The sequence below is a fragment of the Talpa occidentalis genome, unplaced genomic scaffold (genome assembly GCF_014898055.3).
Source record: "Talpa occidentalis isolate TD23 unplaced genomic scaffold, MPIMG_talOcc4v2.1 talOcc4.7, whole genome shotgun sequence".
In the NCBI taxonomy this organism is placed as follows: domain Eukaryota; kingdom Metazoa; phylum Chordata; class Mammalia; order Eulipotyphla; family Talpidae; genus Talpa; species Talpa occidentalis.
The window spans coordinates 89684700-89706514 of record NW_023605083.1 but is presented as its reverse complement, the minus strand read 5'-3'; positions in this window follow the sequence as shown (position 1 = coordinate 89706514).

Sequence of the window (21815 nt, the reverse complement as noted above, 5' to 3'; positions counted from 1 at the left end):
CATACAGAAAGCTGATGAAAAGACTGGCCACTAATTGATGTACTCATTGCAAGGGCTCACATGTTGAGTGCTTCCTGACACCAGACTCTGCTAAGCACTTTGCTTGCATGATCTTGGGTAATCCTTAACATCTTAATGAGGTGGTCACTATTATTGTCCCATGTAGGGATAAGGAAATGGAGCCCTCTGAGGAGGTATATGTCCTCTGTAAGTGAGAGAGAGAGAGAGAGAGAGAGAGAGAGAGAGAGAGAGAGAGAGAGAGAGAGAATCTCTGTGACTTGGGAAGTGGACCCAAGCCAGTTAGACTCCAAGTTTAGTCTCCTTGTGTCCTTCCCCCGTCCCTGTCTTGCAGGACAAGCTGCGGCTGATGTCCCTGCAGCCTGGTCATCCTGATGGCAGGACTTGAGTTGCCAGATCTATTCTGAGATGTCCAAAAGGCTGTCCTTAGACACACAGAGGGCACTTGGAGAAAGAGGGGTTGGAGTTCCTTACCTGAGGGAAGACACCATCTGCTCTGTGCTCTTTCAGATCAATTAACTTCAAAATCTGTGACTTTCACCGACACTTTGGGGCTGCAGAGGTTAAGGAGACCAGGTGTATCCTGCCTTGTTTGTCCAAGAGTGTGGAATTATATTAGGAAAAAACGGAGCCTCTCAGAGTCTGGAAGGTAACTCAGTGGCAACGAGAGCCCCATCTGAGGATATCAAAGGTGGAGCCAGCCGCAAGCCACAGGTATTGTTGATGGCCCTACCGATGAAGAAAACAAATACGATTTAAAGTTTCAGGATCACAACTCAAAACAGACCCAGACAGGATAGATATATAGTGGAATCAAATCAAATCGGGGAAAGATTCTGAAGTGAGATGCATTTCTACATTTAAGAAGTCCAGCTTCATAAACGAATATGAATTTGGTCACATGTCATGTTTTAAAATAAAAAGAGACTGAACCTTCCCTCATCGCACCTTACTTGCCATATTTTATAAAAGCTCAGAAAACCACTTGGAGTTGTTGGATTATATAAGCAAAACAAAACAAAGCAACACAACACAAAACAAAACAAAACAAAAACACCTCAGGATGTATTCCATCCAAAATAGCCAGTTTGACTCCCCTATGCTTGTGCTGGTAGAGCTGGAAAATTGACCAGACCCCAGCAGGCTGCCAGGGTTCAGCTGCCATTGACACTGCTGCCACCCAAGACAGTTGTTGAACACTGGAAAGGGGCAGGGAGGAGGGGATGGTGGGATGTGACAGGGCAATGGCACTAGAGCGTTGGTGGAGGGCGCAGGTAGAATGTGCACACCTGGCGGTATGAACACAATGACTAACAAATAAATACAATTTGATAAATTTAACATAAGGATGCCACAGGGCAAAAAAAGAAATCTGGCTCAACACAGTGCGAGGATCTCCAGTCCATGCCTGTGACACAGCACTTGTCGGCCCAGATGCCTGCACTGACCGGCTTGTTCTTGCGGACAAGAACTCTTTCCTCGGTGCTGCCCTTGGCTTAGGAGGCACCACGCTAGAATTCCTGAGCCTGCAGCTTCCTGGCTCACGTGCTGTCCCAGTTGCATCCTTGTCACAGGGTGAGCTGGTGATGGCGCTCTGCCAGCCACAGTCAAACATGGTGCCAAGACCAACTCCCTCACATCAGCATGGGTCCCCTCCCCAGGCCTACCCTCCCCTTATGGTGCCATTTTATGCTGACCAGTCCCTTTCAGGATCATCCAAGTCCCTCGGAGATTCCAATAAATTGAACTTGCCATGGAAGAGGGCAACATTAGCATGTTTATGGAGCAGCTGCCCAAGGACCCATTCTGAAGTATTGGGGCAACCAATACTTTAGCCAGAAAATTTTCCATTTGCTAGCACACCCTGCAAAGCAACGAGTGACTACTTGTCACTTCACATGGTGGCAGAGTTTTCCCAGAGCATTTCACTTATGCAGAGAAGTAGCTGCAATATTTCACTCCTTAGAAATGTTTAAATTCTGGGCCTCCCTGGTGGCACGGGTGGTTGAGAGCCGCACTGTGAAGCTGTCTGCAGCCACTGCAGCACAAGTTCGATCCCTGGCCAGGGAGCTACCCACATGGTGCAGCAGACCTCTCCTGTCTCACCCGCTGTTCCCCTCAGTAGTGTACTTCAGTCAATCTTCCTGTTCGGTTCCCCGATCTGTCCCTGGTGAATCCTGTTACCCCCCCCCCCCATTTCTGGCCTGTGCCCCAGCTCTTGTATGCATAAATAAATGAATCTTAAAAAAATGCAAAAAAAAAAAATTAAAGATGCTCTCTCCCCAATCAGACCTAGTCAGATGTGAAATAGGCCAGAACAAGGTATGCTCCCTGGCCAGCCGGGGATCGAACTCGTGCTGCAGAGGCTGTGGATTGCTTCATAGTGCAGTGCTCAACCCCTTGCGCCACCAGCAAGGCCCCCTTTTTATTTTGCATTTTTAATAAAATTTTATTTTAGAGTAATTCTAGGTTTATGTAAGAGTTGCAAAGATAGCGCAGAGTTCCTGTATCCTCTTCACCCACTTTTCTCTGATGCTAACTTGTTACATAACTAAGTACTTTCATCAAAACAAAGAAATGAACACTGGCACAATGCTAGTAACTGAACTGCAGACTTTATTTGGATTTCACCAGCTTTTCTACTAATGAACTTTTTCTGTTTCATGATCCATTCCAAGGTAGCACGCTATATTTAGAAAAAGCATCTATTTTCAGCATCATGGCCCTGGAGTCCAGCCCAAGGATTGGCACGGAACAGGCGGTGTGTGAAAGAATGAGTGAGTGAGTGAATGTTAGCTAGGGACAGCACTGCACCCTGATTAGTTGCACTGAGGAGTCATGGCTGTGAGCTCCACACATGCTGGGACTCCCTCATAGTTCACAAAGGCTCAGCCACCCAAGGCCTGGGCAGCTCTGCTGCTGGATAGTCCCTCAGCACTTGTCTTGGGCAACCTGTCCTAATCACCCTGCAACTCTGCCAGGCTGGGTGTAGTGGCTGCCTGATTCCACATCCTTCCAGCCTGTGCCCAAAGGAAGTGTGTGCATACATGTGGTCATGTGGGTGCATGTGACATGGGAGCACTTTGGAAGATGGGCACATTCTTGCGGTATTGAGAAATGGTCAGTTTCTCTGGGTCTTGACCTCTGGATCATTTTTTAATAAAACTTTTATTTTAGAGTAATTCTAGGTTTATGCAAGAGCTGGATCTTGGTCTCTGGATCTCTGGATCTTGGATCTCAGGGTCTTAACCTCTGGATCCTGGGCCTTGACCTCTGGATCTCTGGGTCTTGACCTCTGGATCTCTGGGTCTGGACCCCTGGCTCTTTCTGCAAGCATGGCCGGCATCCTTTTTAGCCTCATGATCCCATGAGGTTCAATCATAGATGTGGAAACACCTTGAGTTATAGAGAATCAGGGATGTAATACAGGAATAGACTTAATGCAACTGTCAGTTGGTTAAGACTTCCACATAAAGTTGTTGCTTCTGCGTCTGGTGTCAGGTGTAAAAACACTGGTGGAAAGGAAATTCGGATGTGAACTCAGGAAGAGAAAGGCAGTTGGAGCCAGTGGAGTGTCAGAGCTGGCTCCTACCAACTCATGAACATTGGTTATTGCATTTTGAAGAATTTTTGATCCGGTTGTTAAACACAGTCATTATTAAAAGATTAAATTATATAAGCTTACAGTGAATAAATTACACTAAAAACAAAGGTAATAAAACCTCAAAACTCATTACTCCCTAATGGTTTTGCTATGTCTTATTATTACCTATGTTTTTGAGGTTATTTATGTCTATTACATCTGTGTGGTGGAAATACCATGTAACAGTCTGCTACTGCACAATCTTCTCAACTCCATGTCCAGGGATGTCATCCTGGAAGCATTAAATTAGCCCTGGAGGGAGTATTTATGTCACAGAAATTGACAAAAGCTACAAATTAGGAGTTAATTTATTGTTTTGTGGGATTGTTTAGACTTAAGAGGGTGATGGAGCAAACATGCATAAAGCAAATTAAACTTAAAAATGTGTCATATTTGTAGCTGTTACATTGTGAATAAGGAATATTCTGTTGGTATTCAAAATCCTTTTCCAATTTAGCAAAGAAGCAGTGTACACTCTTAGTGAATGTGTCCAATTGCAACACACATCTTTGTTGTTTCTTCTCTTACTTATTATTCTAAACAAGAACATGGATGGACAGTCATGCTGGGACTGCACCTGAGAGCTGGTTGTCAAACTCCTCCTGGCATGCCATGGGCATGTCTGCTTCTCGACACCTCCAGCCTTGTTGTGGGACTGGGAGGAGAATCTGGCATCCTTTATTATGGAGTTGAGCATACCTGCCTGGTCCAGGAACTGGGACTCCCCACACCAGCAAGGTGACCCAGCAGTAGAAAGATACTGCTTGTGAGCTGCAACAATGCCTGGAACCTTCTGTTTGTCTTCAGAGAGCAATGGCTGATACACAATGTCTGCCTCCCAAATCTTGCACAGAATTTTTTAGGGGCGGCCCTGCACCTCAGAGCATGCAGGACAGGCAATTCTGAGCTAAGTTAACATAGCTGCGTGCATTCACTGTCTCCAAGACATGGCATGAAGCTGGGTGTGGGGGGACATGGCTGCCAGTGGGCCTGTCATGCTCAAGTGCTGACTCTTGTGAGGGTGCAGGTGGGTGCATGCACACATCCAATAGCTGGATCCGAGCTGTGTGGGATGGGTCTATGGCGCCGACTCTCTGCCTCTACCATTCATCCAAGGCCCAGAGATGGGCTATTCTGGGAACTGGGCTTCTGTAGGATCAAACGGAATATCCTTAATGAAGGGTTATCTCTGTAGTCTTCTGGGGCATCCTGTGTTAACTGTCATGGTATATATGACAAGTGTTTGAGTTGAAGTGGAGAAGGGGCTCAGCAGGAGAAACCATGAATTCCCTTTGGGGAAACTGCCGATGAGCAAGTACATCCCCTCGATGGGCCAGCTGGGCACCTTTCCTGGGGGAGAGGTGGGGGAAGGGGCTCAGAGAAACACATCCACTCTGCCTTGAGGGCAGGCTCCCTGACTTGTCCAGATGGCTGGGGGTCTCACTTCCTTTCCATGTGGTCCGTCTATGCGGGCTCTCAGGCTGCTTGCTGGCACTTGCCAAGGCTTCCTAGGACCCAGCTTTGCCAAGCAGGAGGGTGTCAGATTCTGGGCTGTCAAGGGCCAAGTCTTCAGTAACTTGGCTGTGGGCATAGTCAGATGGGCCACTGTCTACTTCAGTGTCTGAGTTGGGGACTGAGCTCAGAAGCTTCAGTGAAGCATGGTGTTGGCTGGCTAGTTGGTCCCTTTGTTTGAACCAGCCCAGCCTGGGATGGGTGAGATCGTTCCCAGGGAAGGGACCTTGGAAAGAGGTAAAAAGGACTAGGAATCAACATAATGTCCAAGATGTGTCTCACTTTCCTTCTCATCAAATGTGAGCTCACACCACCTCCGTCCACCCGTGTGCTTATGGAGAGCCATCACACTTCCAATGATTTCACTAACACACATTTGTCCACTGGCCCCATGGCAGGTGCTTTTTCCTCACCTGTGTGGCCTTATGAGTCCATCAAGATGGGGCTTCTGGAGACTTGGGCACTGTCTGCTGCCCCCCCAAGCACACTGCTCTCAGGCCCAGCGCTCCTTACCTGTCACCTGCCCATGACCCATGTCCCTGGGTGTCTTGACTTCCAAACAGCTGCAATCTTCTTGTTCTGACAGCAATGATTATCTTTCTTTTCTCGGCCTTTGGTGCTTGCCTGTGCCAGACCTTCAGTTGAGTGCCCTGGGCCTGCTCTCTCCATTCTGCTTGGCTTTGCCACTGGAGATCCTCAGCACATGAAGACCTTCCTGACAATCCCGGTGCTGCTGCCTGATCAAGCTAACTTTCCCGTTATGTCAAGGAGGATTGGGGAAGGTAGGCAGTGAGGGTGCTTGGGCAAAGAACACTCTCTCCTATTTAGCTGCTTTGGGCTGTAACCCAGTCTGCTCCCTGCCTTCCCTCCCCTGGTCTCCCTCTCCCCTTCCCTCTCTCCCTCCCTCCCCTCACCCTCCTTATCTCCCTCCCTCCCTCCCTCTTCTGTCATCTCACTTCTTCTCCAGGAGACGGTGATGGTGTGATTGGACTGTTATGAGATTTTTTTTTTAATTTTTGTTTTAAGATTTATTTATTTATTTATACAAGCACTGGGTACAGTCAGAAGCGCGGGAGGGTGAGAGAATTCACCAGAGCCAGAGCGGGGAGCAGAGCAGGCAGAGTGTGAAATACACTGCTGAGGGGAGCAGCGGACAGAGCAGGAGAGGTCTGCGCCATGTGGGACCCTCGCCAGTGGCCGGGGATTGAACTGGCACTGCAGAGGCTGCGGGCAGCTTCACAGTCCAGCGTTCAACCGCTGCACCACCAGGGGAGGCCCTGTTATGAGATGTTGTTAGGGTTAGAGGACTCAGGAGCTTTATTCTGTCCTTAGGATTCCCAAGGCTCACTTATTTACATGTCTGGTGGTTGCTGCTGGCTGTTGGCTGGGGGGGTCTCAGCTCCTCTCCACGTGGTCTGTCTGTGTGGGTTAGTTTGAGCTTCCTCATGCATGATGGTTGGCATCTCCAAGTAAGTGTTCCCCAGAGTGAACGAGGGGCTCTGTCCCTTCCATGGCCCAGCCTCAGAGGTCACTTAGTGGCACTTGCACTGAGCTCCACTGGGGAGAGCAGTCCCAAGGCTGACAGGTTTCCAGGGGAGGGAGCCAAGATCCCTGTGTTCGTGGCTGGGATTGCTCAAGTCTTTACATGATGCATGTGTGAGAGGAGAGAGATTGCTGCACTACTTTGGAAAATACCATCTGCACAGAGACCAAGTAACTCTTCTTTAAGCAGCTGAGGTTTTTTTTTTTTTTTGTGGGACCCTCACCGGCAGACGGGGAACGAACCAGCACTGCAGAGGCTGCAGGCAGCCCCGCAGATCAGCGCTCAACCGCTGCACCACCAGGGGAGGCCCCCAGCAGCTGAGGTTTTGATACCCAAAGCTCAATGCAGAATCCAAGTGAATTTGTTTTACCCCGTGGACGGCTTCTTTCTTCTAAGCTACTTAGTTCTGAATAATCTCAGACCTGAGGTCAGGAGGTTCACCCTGTCAACTTCACCTTTTAATGCTCAAACCCAAATCTTAAATCTTGTTATACTGCGAGGAAGAACCAACACCAGGGGGCGTGGATCTACAGAACAAGAGAAAGAGAGAGTTCCTTGAAGTCCTGAGGCTCCCGTGTCCTAAGCTGTCCTTCCACGCCCTTTCAGGGCTGGAGAAACAGATTATATATATTTAAAAATTATATATTATATATAAATTATACAATCAATTAATTATTAATCCCTTAATTGTATAAATTAAAACATTTATGTTTTATTATAAGGAATTGGAGGCCATAATTATGGAGGCCAACAAGTCCCACAATCTTCAGGGTGTGAGCTGGCAAACCTCAGATCCAGGAGGACCAGGGTTTCATTCTAAGCTGAGTCTGAAGGCCTGAGACCCCAGACAAACAGTGCTTAAGCTTGAGTGTAAAGGCAGGAAAAATCCCCAGGCGGGAAAAATTCTCTCACTCTGGGGAGGGTGAGCCTTTTTATTCTATTCAGGCCCACCTGACTGGTTGAGGCCAACCCCACTAAGGAGGGCAGTCTGCTTGACTCAGCCATTTACATGTTCATTTTATTCATACTCACAGAAGTACCCAGAATAATGTTTGACCAAATGTTGGGCACCATGGGGCTCCATTAAGTTGACACATAAAATTAGCCCTCATACTTTTGTGTGGAAATGAGAGTTTAAAGAACAGAAGCAAGTTAATCAACAGGAAAGAGACTTCAATGCATTGAAAATCCTGCCCATAGAAACATTGTTCCAAACAGTGCTATGGGATCCAATGAGCCAGACCTCTTTCGCCTCAGAGGGTGAACTTTCTTCCTCCTTGCACTTGACTGGAATGCACCCCCATGGGGAGAAGGACTTTGGGACTTCTGGAAGCCATTCATCACTGAGCACTGAGCTGGGCCACATGTTGGGCTCTGGAGACTGTGAGATGGATCCAGTCTGTCATCACCTTCAAGAAACTCACAATCTAAGGAGGAGGACAGGTAATGGCCTCCAGGCACCCCCCGTATTCAAGAGTATTCCAAACCACCACCAGGGCATCTTACCACCCTGTTCCACTTCAGAACTGACACTCACTTTCCATGGCACATCCAGCTCCTTGCACAGCATGGCCAGCCCCTTCTTGGCCATCAGTCATGCATCTAACCATTTACCAGCTACCTCCACCTTCCTGAGCTTCCCCCCATGTACCTGCTCTCTCAGGTGCAACGTGCCCACCTGTACCCTCAGTCCAGAATGCCCTTCCTGCCCCTCTGCCTACAGAGGACCCCTTGCTTCCCCACATCCAGCCCCAGCACAGCTTCCTTCATAAAACCCTCCTGCTCTCTTTCTCCCTCTCTCTTTCTCTCTCTCTCTCTCTCTCTCTCTCTCTCTCACACACACACACACACACACACACACACACACACACACGGCTGGTATGCTTATTTAATACCGCTGATGACGTGCTTGCTAATGGCAATAGCCACCATTTGCAGAGAACACAGCATGTGGCAGGCACCACGTCAAGTGCTTTATGGGCATTTATATCTATTTAATCCTCTCTGCGCTCTGCAAGCAGGTGTTCTAATCTCCTCTTTACAGATGAGGAAACGGAAGCTCAGAAAAGTTCAGTGCAAAGTTCCCAAGGTCACACATTTGGGAATTGGCAGAGCTGAAATGTGAACTGAGGCTGCTCTTAACCTCTAAGACACATCGCTGCCTAGTTAGCATAGCAGGGGCTCCATGAACAACAGTTCTCCAGGCTGAGATTGGAGAGGAAGCCAGAGAGTGGGGGTTCTGGCGGGCGTGGGGGTCTGTGTGAACATGGCTGTGTTTCAGAGGTGGTGGGGTGCGGCCCCACAGCTGTGGCCTCCACAGAGCCTGGGGCCCTCCCATTCAGTTAGCTCAAGGGAAGGCAGCTCAGCTAAACTACAAACAGGACCTGCCCCAGCTGTTGAAAGAAACCAGCCTCCCTGCATTTGGTGTGAAAATGGCTCCAGGCAAAACTCCGCCTCCCACCTCCTCAGACTCAGACAGGAAGGCTGTCAGCCTCATCCTGTCATGTCTGACTGAAGGACAACATGACATGTGCGGAGGAAGCGCTGAAGCAGGGGATCCCTTAATAGATCAGGTGCCTCTCAGCCCTGAGGCTTAATATCCGCCCTTTGGGGGGCAGTCACCAGGGAGAACTCTGTAGCCTCTGCAGGCCAGGACTAGGTGAGGAGAGTGAGGCACTTACAGAATTTAAGGGGGCACCAAAGAACCAAGATAAATGTTTTCATGCAGTATTTGAAAATCAAAGTAATTGCAAAATATCCATGATGAAAACGATCCACATGTTAAATCCAGACAGGGTCAGTAGGATGGACAGGATTTCCCTGGCTTCTGAGGGCACAGCTATGTGGTCCAAGGAAGAGGTCGGCTGGCCTCCCACACCTCTAAGATTCTATGGAAACCGGATGTTCTTTTCTCTCCTTACCCTTGATCCACTGGAACTAAATTGCCCTTTATTCATGCATTCGCTCCAAGAGCATCTCTGAAGTATTTTGCTACAAAGATAAACATATCACTTGAAAATAATGACAAATGTATATTTCAGCCCCCTTTCCTGGGGGCTGTCTCTCCCTCCCCCTACCCTCGCTAAGCTTCTGGTGCAATCTTGAACAGTCCCGCCAATAGCAGACACCCTTGTCTGTTTCCTACGAGATTGGGACAGGAACTTAAAATTTCATCAAGCATAATGTTTACTGGAAGCTTTTGGTACATGTGCTTTATTAGGTTGTGGAAATTGTATTCTATTTGCATTTTGCTAAGCATTTTCTTCCTCTTTTTAAATCAAGAATGTGTTGAGTGTTAGTGGATTTTTTTTAAAGATTTATTTATTTATTTTATACAAGAACTGGGGTACAGGCCAGATGCGCGGGAGGGTGAGAGGATTCACCAGAGACAGAGCAGGGAACAAAACAGGCAGACTGATGAAATACACTGCTGAGGGGAGCAGCGGGCTCGACAGGAGCGGTCTGCCATGCCATGTGGGACCCTCGCCGGCTGGCAGGGATCGAACCTGTGCTGCAGAGGCTGTTGACAGCTTCACAGCACGGTGCTCAACCGCTTGCGCCACCAGGGGAGGCCCTAGTGGATGCTTTTTGTGCATCTTTCTCCTTAATCTGCTAATATGTTTAATTATATCAAGAGATTTAATATTGAACTACCTTTTTATTTCTGTGATAAGCTTCATTTTGTCATATTATATTTCATATATTGCTGGAGTGGATTTGACACCCTTTTAATATCTAGAGTTTTTTATCCATATACACAAATTTGAAGTCTGATTTTCCATTAAAAACTCTTCTTGTCTGTTTTGATAGCAAGATGACACTGGTCTTATACAGTAAGAAGGGCAACAACCTCTAATCCTCTCCTACATCCCCCAATTCTCTGAAGCAGCTTGTGTATAGAGTTTGCCTGTCTCCTGAGGGTTTTGTAAATAAAACTCACTTCTGTAACTGTCTGGGCTTACTGTGTTTGGGAGGGGAAGTTTTTCCATGACCTATTATATTTTTAAAATGGCTTATTCAAGTATTCTATTTTTCAGTCAGTTTTCATAATTTATGTTTTTATGGAAATGTCCGTGTCTTCATTGTCTGGAAGTTATTCATGTTTTTTTTTTAAATGATTTTGAATTTTTATTGTATCTTTTTTCTTTACTTGAGGTTTGTCTCTTTTGTTAGTCTTTGAAAGTGTCAAGTTATGGTTTTATCATCTCTAATTCTTTCTCCATTTCATTAATTTCTGCTGTCATCTTTATTATTTCCTCTCCGCTAGCCTGATTTTCTTTTTGTAGCTTCTTGAATTTGACAAGGAACTCATTTACCTTTAATCTTTCCTGTTTTTTCAATAAACACGTTGAACAATAAAAATTTTCCTCTAGGTATAACTTTAATCATGTTCCACAAATTTTTATATAAAGTATAAGCATTATCATTGTTTCTAAATAGTTCATTAATTTATATTGTGAATTTCCTTTTAATCCACATTATTCAGGAACATATTTTTTCCTAGGTGCTTTTAAATGCACTTTCTTTGTTGAATGCTAATAGAGTTGCATTGGTTGGAGAACCTGGCAGGACATGATTCTTTCCGGTTTGTCAATAACATCTTTGTGACCTGGTGTGATTTTATAGTGTGCTCTATGCACCTGAGAAGAATTAATATTCCATTTGTATTGGGAGCATCTTTCCAGATTTATCTATTTGATCAATCTCTTAATTATGTGTTTCAGGTAGTTAATATCTGACTGCTGGATCTATTTTTTCTGGAGGTACACTAATCTCTTCTTCTGTGATAGGGTGTTTGTCAATACCTCAAAGTAACTCTGACAGTTTGTACATCATATATTTTGAGATGGGATATTTTGAGATGGGATAGATGCATAGAAGTTCATGAGTTTTAGGTCTCTTTGGTGGAGTGCCAGCCTTTATTCATTGTGTATTTCCTTCTTTATTTCTCCTACTGTTTATCTCACATTAGTATTGCTACATTAGCTTTCTTTTAATATTTGCCTGATAGGATATTTCCTCCTTCATTTCAATTTGTCTGTCCCTGCAAGCAACATATAGTTAGATTTTTAAAAATCCCATCTTTTTTTTTTTTAGGAGATGAGTTTAATCTGTTAATGTTTCTTTGATGATTACTAGTATATCATGTCTGCCACTCAATGCTGTGTTTTCTTTACCTTTATTTTTCTACTTAGTTTCAATGGATTGATAAAGTTTTCTTTTGTCATCTTTTCCTACTCCTGCTGACTTATAAACTGTAAATTATGTTACTATTCTTTGAGCAATGACATTTATAGTTCTAGCAATTCTATTTTGTTATTATTTTTTTCTAATAACATCAGAGGTTACTGGCTAGTCTCTCCTTCAGATAAACCTAGGCATACTTTATCCACAGAACCCCTGTATTTTTTGGTCCAGATATTATTAATATCATTTGTAATAATATTGCAATTAAATAGCATACTTAGCAATCAATAAAATTTATGGCTTTTTTTTAACCAATTTCCAACTTCACCTTTGTTTCTTGCATGACATTTTTTTCCTTTGGCTTTACTTTTATTCTTGTTAAAACACAGTCTCTGCTAATTCTCTGTTAGTTTCTTGGGTGGTAAACATTTAGGCTTTTATGTTTGAAAATGTCTTGATTTCACTTTCAGTCTTGATTGATAGTTTAGTTGAGGATATAATTCTAGACTGTCTGTTATTTTTGATCATCCTTTTTCCATTCCATTGTCTCTTATCCTCGGTTGTGGTGATGAGAAGCATGCAGTTACTATACTGTTTTGTTTTTGTCTTTCGTGTCTGCTTTTCTCTATCTGGTAGTTTTTAAAATTATTTTTCTTTATTTGTGATATTCTTTAATTTTACTATGATATAGAACTAGATGTGGTTTTAAAAATTGTACACTATTTAGCCCTAAGTACATGTGTCCAATTTGAGGACCTACATTTTTCTTAAATTCTAGAAAATCCTATGTCCTTTTATCTTTGAAAATTGCTTCCTCGCTATCTGGTCTATTTTCTTCTTCTGGAACTCTTGCTAGGTATGTTCTTTATAATAGCTCTTTCGTATTTTATTTTATTTCTTCATTTTCCCAAGTTGTGTTCTGAGATGAAAACAGCAGCATCACCCAATGTGTTCATTCTCTCTTTCTCCTCTAAAGAAATTTTCAATTTTTTTTTCAATTGAAATTTAGTTCAATTAAGTGCCTATTTTGTCTCTAGCATCTCTAACAGTGGCCATCCCCCCCCGCCCCGCCCACCTCTTTCCCCTTCTCCCTCCCCCTCCCCTTCCTTAATATCCATGACTGTGCTTCATTTCTGCTGGCTTTTATTTCACAATTCTTGTTGTTACGATTTCATGTTATTTTGTCCCTTATCCACCATGGATCCTAAATAATCATAACAATTATTTCTGGTTGCTCTATTATACTACTTTGGTCTGGGGTGAAAATTGGTTTTGTTGGCTCTCTTTCTTAGTGCTAGATTTCTTTACATAGTTTAGAACTTAGCTTTGGAGGAATCTCTGGAATGGGTATCTCTTCCATTCCCCCCAATGCCACCTTCACCTTTTGTAGTTGTCAACCCAGCCACTGAGGCACCATCCCAGGATCTGGTGTCATTTGGCATATAAGGCTCAGTTATTTGGGGAGGTGGAGGAGAATGCAGATCTGGGAGCCTGGCTTGCTGCCTGGGTCCTAGCTGGAAGACTCCCATTTTCCTGGCCACTTTGCTTCATACAAACCACAGCCCTGGGTGGTGGGTGGGGGCAGTGCAACCCATTGCAGTTTGTTTTGACTCCTTCCCTGGTGGGAGAGCCCCATGCCAGGCCCAGTGGGTCTGGATGCAGACTCACAAGTGGCACTTTTGGTCCCTGTGTCTCACAGGATAGAGCTCCCAGGCACCTCTTGTGATCCCAGAGACCTAGCCGGCCATTTCTCTTTCTTCTCTACTGTATCTAGTCCAGAAGATCTTTCTCTTGCTTTTGAAAGTGGGATGTCTTTTTCATTCTCTCTGTTGATATTTTATCTTTGAGTGCCATGTTTTGGGATCAGAGGGAGAGTTCAAAGCATGAACTTGTGGTCCCACCTTCAATGTCAGGTTCCTTTAGTGTTTAAACCATTTTTAGGCTTTTATAAAATGTTATTGCTTGCCACCTAGAATATTCTGGGAGACGAGCCTATCTTATGGATTGTTTTGAAGATTACATGAGATTTTCTGATGCAAACACTCTGCCCAGTGCCCAACATAGAAAAAAGATTTGTGAAAGACTTGATTGTTGGCCTCCCCCTGACCCCAGCTTTCATGATTTGAAGGTCACCAAAACCACACACCTCATCTTCCTTTTTTTTTTTAGTGAGTCTTTCTGTTGGGCTCTGCTTATCCTTGGTCACATGGTCTTCCTCCAGCCAACACAGTGGTTTCTCTTGACATCTTTTCTCCTTCATATGATTTTTCATGTTTGTTCCTTCAGAATTAATTATTGGTATTTCCCAAACCTGAATGATAGTTTAGAAAGAGCACTCAATATAGAGTCCCAAGTTACTGGTCTGAGCACCACCCTTGTTAATGGAGGCAAGGCTTGAGAAATCACTCCACTCTATGCCCTGGTTCCCTCATCAGCCAAATGGGAGTGATGCTGTTTCTGAACACTTTACAGAGCTATTGTGAGGTTTCTGTGAGATGGTGGAGGTGAAGCTCTTTGCAAACTGTGAAATGCTGTCCAAATGTGAGGGAAATAATTATGTTCACATTTATTAAAAATTCTGTTATTTTATTTGGAACTCTCACAGCAACATACACAGAAGAACTGCTTTTGTTCTTATTTGAAAAGCAATGCTTAGAGAAGAATGGTGTCTTGATGAGGCAGTTATAGGTATTTTAGATATATCCTATGAACAGGACTTCAGGATTCTTCTCCCAGACCATTGCAAACCCTGGAGAAGGTGTAAGGGATTCCAAATGGGACATTTGCAGGATTCAGGGCCTTGGGGACTGGACGGGTGGGTTGTGGCTTAGGAGAGGGAGCGCACTGCCCGAGTGACACGGGGCCAGATGGCCTGTGGAGAGGCAAGGTGATTGCTGGCTGCTGTCTCTGAATTATCCTGGCACATGTTCCTCCTGTGCCTCCCAGAATCACTATGGAAACCCAGACTGAGTTGTTCTCTCTGTGTTAGATCTTTTCTGGGTGTTTTTCCTCCTGGCCTCAAAGCTTACAAATCATTCTCTCCCGCATGGAGATCAGGTTATTCTCCTGGGTCCTGCCTGGGCCGGGTGACTGACAAGTCAATTTGGCCAGACAATTGTTTGGGCTGATTTTTCCAGTGAGTCGAGTCCCTTGTTTGAATCCAGGTGACTGGTTTGAGGTGGGGCTGGGAGCCAGAATTGGGGTGTCAGGAAGTTAGGGAGGCTCTCTGGTGGGTTTTCTCTTTTCTAGGAGGAGCAGAGAAGGGAGGTGAGGTTCTGGAAGTCCCAGGTCTGCAGCATGCAGCAGAGAGCTCAAAGTACATTGAGATGGGGTGATGATGATGTACCATCACTCCCATTTTAAAAATGACTCACACAAGCTGAGCTGCTTGGCCCAGAGCCTCATGGCTGAGGTGGCAGCACCATGATGCTCTCTGACCATGTCCCAGTGCTGACCGCTGTGTTCTTCCTGCTGCTCAAGTTGAGGGAGAACTGAAATGACCTTTGCATGATTTTTGGTGTTTTTACCTTCTAGTGATGAGGAAGAAGTGCCTAATGCTTGTAAATATGCAGCTGATGTTGCCCAAAGAACAGCTTGATTTCTTTTCTAGACAACTCCTGGTAAATCTACATGAATTAATCCAGAACTTGAGTAGTCTCTTAGATGCTACCTTGAGAGAAGTCTCTCCAGTTTCAGTTCGTTCACCTCAGTGACAGGGAGCTCACTCCTTGGAAGGTGCAGTCGAGGCAGAGAGGAAAATGCATGCTCCTTGAGGTCAGACCACTGGGTTTTCATCTCACTCCTGACATTTACTAGCTGTGTGACCTTGTCTAAGTCAGCTGTGCTCTCTGAGCTTTAGGTACCCTGTCTGTGCAATGTAGATGATTATTATCACTCTGTGTGTTTAACAGGATTGTTATGAAGATTAATAGGACTGGAAACAGGAAGGCATTTTATAAGCGCACAGAGCTAGGAGGTTTTGATGTTCCTGAATCCCAGATCCAGAGGCAAGACTTCCTTTCCAAGGCCAGGGACTTGGACTTGGAGACAGTTGTGGTGGCTCAGGGTTTGCAGTCTTGCAGTGGTCATGTGGGCGATTTTTCTTATAAGGAGGTCTCTGGTCTAAGAGGCCAGCCAGGGATTAGGGAACAGGATGCCCTCCATCCTTGCTCATGTTCAGAGATGCCTCATCCATCAGATGGGCCATCCACTGAGTGACAGGGGGATGGACACTGTGATGAGGAGGGTCCACACAAGTGTGGTCCCCAAGAGAGAGTGGTGAGCGCTGGGGCTGAGACTGAAATTCAGCTTGATTTCCTTCACTGACCGTCACCAAGGTATTCTGTTTGTGGGGTCAGGCAGGGCCTGCTCGGGGAGCGGGACTAGCTGATAGACCATGCTTGGAAACAGTCACATCCCCACATGGGTGGAAGTGGGGCAGGATGTTGGATTTGTTGCCTACCCCCTCCACACACACTGGGCATTCCTTTCCTCCCTGAGTGAGACTGTCCCCTCCCTATGAGGTCCTTTTTCTCCCACAGGGGTCCTTGCACCCAGTGGTAGGATTGGCCAGAGCCCAGGTGCCAGGATCAAGCCAGGTCTGAGGCTGGAGAGGTCCCACGGTCCTGATGCTGGGACTGGGGCTCTAGATCCCCTCTCCTCCTACTCCCCTGTGTTCCCATTTCTAACAACTGGGGTCATCCTTAGCTCTACTTCTTATCACTATGGGGTGCCATGCACCTCTGAAGGCCAGAGCTCTCCTTGCCCTGCTGTCCTTGGACCCCGGCCACGTTGGTGCCGTGGGCACAGGGGCAGGAAGGGAAATCATGTGCACCGAGGGCCTGTTTTGCTCTTGGCTCTTTAAACCTTACAACAAATCAGTGAACTGGGTTTTAATTATTCCCATTTTACAGATTAAAAAAATAATCCCCAAGGCCCAGAAAGGCTAAGTGACTTACCCAAGGTAAAGAATGGTGGAGACAGGATTCCATCCATGGGGCTCTGAAGACTGTGCTGCATCCTGATGCAATCACCTCTGCTCCTACCCTGGGGCCTGGTGCCAGTGGCTGCCTCTCCAGTCTAGGCCATCTCCCACTACTGCCATCTCCCCAACATCTCAACAGTCAGCCAGCGGCTCCCCTGCAAGTCAGTTTCCTGACAGGTTGTAGCTGCTCCTTGTGGTAACTTAACCTTGAGTCTGCTCCTCTACCCCGCTCAGTCCTTCGTGTGAAAGGAAGACTCAGAGACAAAAGCACTTAGAAAAGAAAAGAAAAAAGCTACCTTGTAAAGAAGTTCACAGGAGTCAGACTTCATAAGAGAAGAACACACCAGGAACTGAAAATGAAAAAAAAAAAACCCAAAAAACCACAGGGCAGACTTCCCAAGGTTACTGACCCGACAGGCAGGCGCTCATGGCAGAAAGCGGCCTCTGGTATACATGTCATAACAGCCCTCGGGGTGTGACAAGTTCCAGTGTCAGCCTTCACTGTGGGCAAACTCTGTTTTGTTTCAAAGTTAGCCTACTTGAGGAAGGTCTTCAGATTTCATTGGTTTGGGGGGCCACAGCTTGAGAGGGTGATTTCCTACTTTTGGCTTCTTCTTCCTGATTGGGAGACGAGCACTTACTATAAGGGTGACGGGAACAAGGTTCAGTTTTGTCTCCATGCTTATAAAACCCTCTCTGCAGGAACTGTCTAAATCACAGATTCTATTGTTCTAAGGAAGGAGTTTTAAGGACCACGGGGCAATGCCTACATTTTTCAAATGAAGAAGTGGCTGAAAGTGGCGAATGCCACATGCCCAAGCCCTTGCTGACCACCCCTTGCTCCTCCTGGTCCAGGGTCTTCTGTCTACTCAGCCCTGACCAGAAACCAGAGACCACACTGGTGTGTTCTAGTCTAGGACAGCTCTACCTAGAGAGCTCCTGCTGGTTCCAGGACATGGTCTCTTGATTTTAAGTCACCTAGACCTTTATTTTGCCATGAAAATGACATACTGAATGTCCTACTTGGCTCAGCACCCTGAAAATAGGGCCCTTAAAGCCCCATCTCAAGTTTGGCCCCAGTCTAGGACCTAGGGTTCCCTGGGTCTAGGCAGGAAGGGTTGAGGCTGTGAGCTCCAGCCTGATTCTCTAGCCTCATCCCAGTCATCTTTCAAGTAGAATGACACAGTCGTTAAGAAAACTAAGCTCTGAAATTCTCAGTTTTTCCTGACATTAGTTATGCTAGTCAGGTTCCTTTCCTGTTTTGATGGGCAGGAATGTCACTTGCATAAACAGGCAGTTGGCAACGTCTCTCACGCTATCTCCTTGGACAAGGTGGACAAGGAGTGGGGGTGAGGCGCTGTTACAGTTGGAAAGTTTCCTACAATCTGTTCCTCCCCCCACCCCTGCACCTGGCAGACTCACCTGTCACCAGGTGTACCCAGAGAGTGTCAATTAAAGATGACTTTGGACCAACCTGGAGGAAGGTCTCTGTTTACCCACATGGGCTCTCTCTGCTCTTGACTTTGTTCTCATTTTCATTCATTCATTCACTCAGTTATTTGATATAGACATTAAGCACCAGCTATGTCCCAAGCTTACTCTAAGCAGTGGGGATATCTGGAGATCCAAGCAGACATGCTCCCTGTTTGGATGGAGCCTATAACCTGGTGGGGAAGAGAAACAATTCAGGGGACAATGACAAGGGTGACAGGTGCCATATCTGGAAGGCAAAGTCTCAGAGGGCACATAGCTGGGGAGCCCAGCTTGGGGATTTGGGAGTGAGTGTTGCATGGGATAGGAAAGGTTCTTGCCATAGGGAACAGATATGAAAGTACAAATTTCAGAGAGAACAAGGGGGTGTGTGAAGAGACTGGTATGGCTAGAGCAGGGAGTGGGGGTGGGGAGGAGAATGCTGCTGAGCATGAGGCCAGGGAGAGGAGAGTACAAAGGCCACAGCAGAAGTGCCCCGTGCCCAGGCTTTGTTCAGAAGTCAGGGCCATCCATTGGAGGATTATGAAGAGTAACCATGGTGAGGTTTGTTCTTGCAAGGGGATTCTCTAGTTGTTGCTGCAGAATGAGTTAAAAGAACAAAGCCTGGAAGAAGAGGCCCAGGTTGGAGGTTCAGATGAGAGGCTGTTGGTTTGGACGGGAGCAGTGGTCCTGGGGTAGAGAGAAATGAACAAACTCGGTGTTTCAGGGAAGCAAGACAGATCTAGAGACCAAAGAGGGTGCTGCTGGGGCTGGGGAGGGGTTCCGCCAAGTAACAGACCCACGCAGCAAGAGCAAGGGGTGACTTTCAGCCCAGTAGAAATACACAGGTCCAGAAGTCAGAACTAAGAGGGGGACAGCCAAAAGGAAGTGAGGACGAGCAGGAAATCTTAGTCTACTAACTGGGGTTGCAGGAAGTGGGGTACTGAATGCCGAACACTGACAGGGCCGGAGTCCAAAGCCTGCAGCGAGGTTTCACACCCAGCCTCAGAGGTCTCGGTTTGCATCTGCTCCTGCGGGACATTCTGGGTGTCTCATCTGACTGTGAGGTCCGTGCCAGCCATCAGCCACAAGTGGCTGCCAAGAAAGCAATTGCCTTCCCTGACTACATTAATAGGAGTTTAGTGTCTGGATCAATGTGGCCGAGAGTCCTTCTGCACTCGGCACTTGTCAAGCTGCATCTGGAGGCCGGGCGCTGTGAGGAGTCAGGCCTCAGACGCTGCCTGGGGACACACCCAACCCAGGTCCATAAAGCCTAGGCTTCCTCTTTTGAGTGATGATGGGTGGCCCCACCTCCATGGTTGCAGGGCCTGCCTTCCTAGGGATGTCTCCCCTCCACCAGGATGGGCTGGGAGTCCCTGGAATAAGCAGAAGTGCAGATTCATTGTTGCCAGGTCACATCTTATTTTAAGATAAGTCACAACTTTAAATAGTTATGGGTAACATCTATTGATTTTTAAAATGTTGATTCAGCAGTTCTCCTGCCCACCTGTGATTATGCGGGTAGCTTTCTTTTTCTTTCTCCTTTTGTGATAAACCTATCCTTTTGAAATGTAAAATAAACAAATAAGTAAACAAATAAATAAAATGTTGATTCAAATGTTTTTTTTTTTTTTTTTTTTCTTAATCCAGCACAGGCCAAACATTTCTATGGGATGGATCAAACCTGCAGCTTCCAGCTCTCAGGCTGTGACTTCTGACCTAACCGAGATGTTTGTAATGATCAATTTCACATCCTGACCACAGGGTGCCCAAGCCAGACATGATTTCTGGTGTGTCTGGGAGGGTGTTTCTGGAAGACAGTTACATTTGCATCAGAGGACTGAGTAAAGCAGATGGTCTTCCCAGTGTGGGGTTCAGCACCCAATCCAGTGAGGGCTTGAGCATTGAGGAATTCACCTTTTTTCTTTTCTGTCTCATTTGCTCGAGCTGGGACAGCTCATCTCACCTTCTGCCCTTAGGCTGGGATTTACACCATCAGCTCTGGTTCTTGGGCCTTGGACTGGGTTGAACCTCTGGCTTTTCTGGGTCCTCAGACTGCAGACAGCAGAATGTGGGATTCTAGGCTTCTGTCAGTGCATCGAAAAATTTCCCATAGTAGATACAAATCTCTCTACATCCTCTGATTTTTTCTTTGGAGAATCTGCACTCCAGGAACTTCGTTTTTTTAGACATCAGGGATATAGCTCAGGGTCAAGCTAAACTTTTCAGAACTGAGTCCTTCCTGGTGCTTTCCCCAGCCACATCCAGTCCCCATGTTAGGGGGAAAAGGATGTCCTAAAGCTAATTCCATACAGGCTTTGTGGACTCCACCCCCACTCCAGACCAAAGCCATCAAGACATTGGGAAAGACAAATCCCATCACACCAAAGGGAAGGTTGCTGGAAACTGAGGGTGGGGTTAAGCAGCCAGGTTTGGTGTAAAACCAGACACGTGGACTTTGGGGTATTCCCTTTTCTTTGGCTCGCCGCCAGCTTACAGCTCGGGCAGCTCTTGGAGTGCCTTTGGGGTTTCCAGGTTGGTGGATAAGGTAAGGACGCATTAAAGATTTTAATTCCCGATTTTCTCCCTGAGTGGTATATTTCCTCGTTTCCCTTTCCCTTGTAAATAAACCTTTTATTAACCTTTTGTGTGTGCCTGCAGTGGAGTATTAATAAGTCCCTTTAAAGCACACGGGTGAGGACCCACAGCCAGGCAACCCGTTTTATATCGGGGTTGCTCCGTAACACCCAGTGTCTATATTGATCCCTAATATCCAAGACCCTGTCTTTGTACCTATGATCTCAGTGCCTCTCTTGAGTTCTGTCTTCCAGGGATGTCTAACCTTGCCTGACCTGGCCCCACCCCAAGGCCCCTTCTCGCTCTCAGATCTCTCTCTCCCTGTTGCCTGCTGCTGAGTCTCTCAGGGAACTGTGGAGTCGTGGCCTCCATCTTCCCCATGCTTGGGCCTTGCTGATTTCTTGTGTGATTTCCTATGGCTGTTCTAGCAAAGCCCCACAAATTTAGTGGCTTAAAACCACCCAAATATATTGTGAAAAAGTTATGGAAATAAGTCTAAAGCGGTTCTTAAGGGCTAAAATCAAGGTGTCAGCAGAGCTGTGTTCCTGCTGAAGGTTCTAGAGAATCTATTTCCTTACCTTTTCCACCTTCCAGAAGCCATTTGCACCCCTGTCTCATGGCTCCTCCCCTCTTTTCAAGCACATCGCTCAAGCCTTTCTCATTATACCTCTGACCTTTGCCCTCTGCCCCCTTCTCACAGGGATGCTTGTGATGCATTGCGCCCATCCGTATAATCCAGGGGAGTCCTGAGATTCTTAACTAAATTACATTGAACCAGCAATTTTCTGTTTTGCCATATAAAGTAACATACCCACAAATTCCAGGGATTAGGATGAGTATTAGGATTTGGGGGGCATTTTCTATCCACCATGCTCCTCATC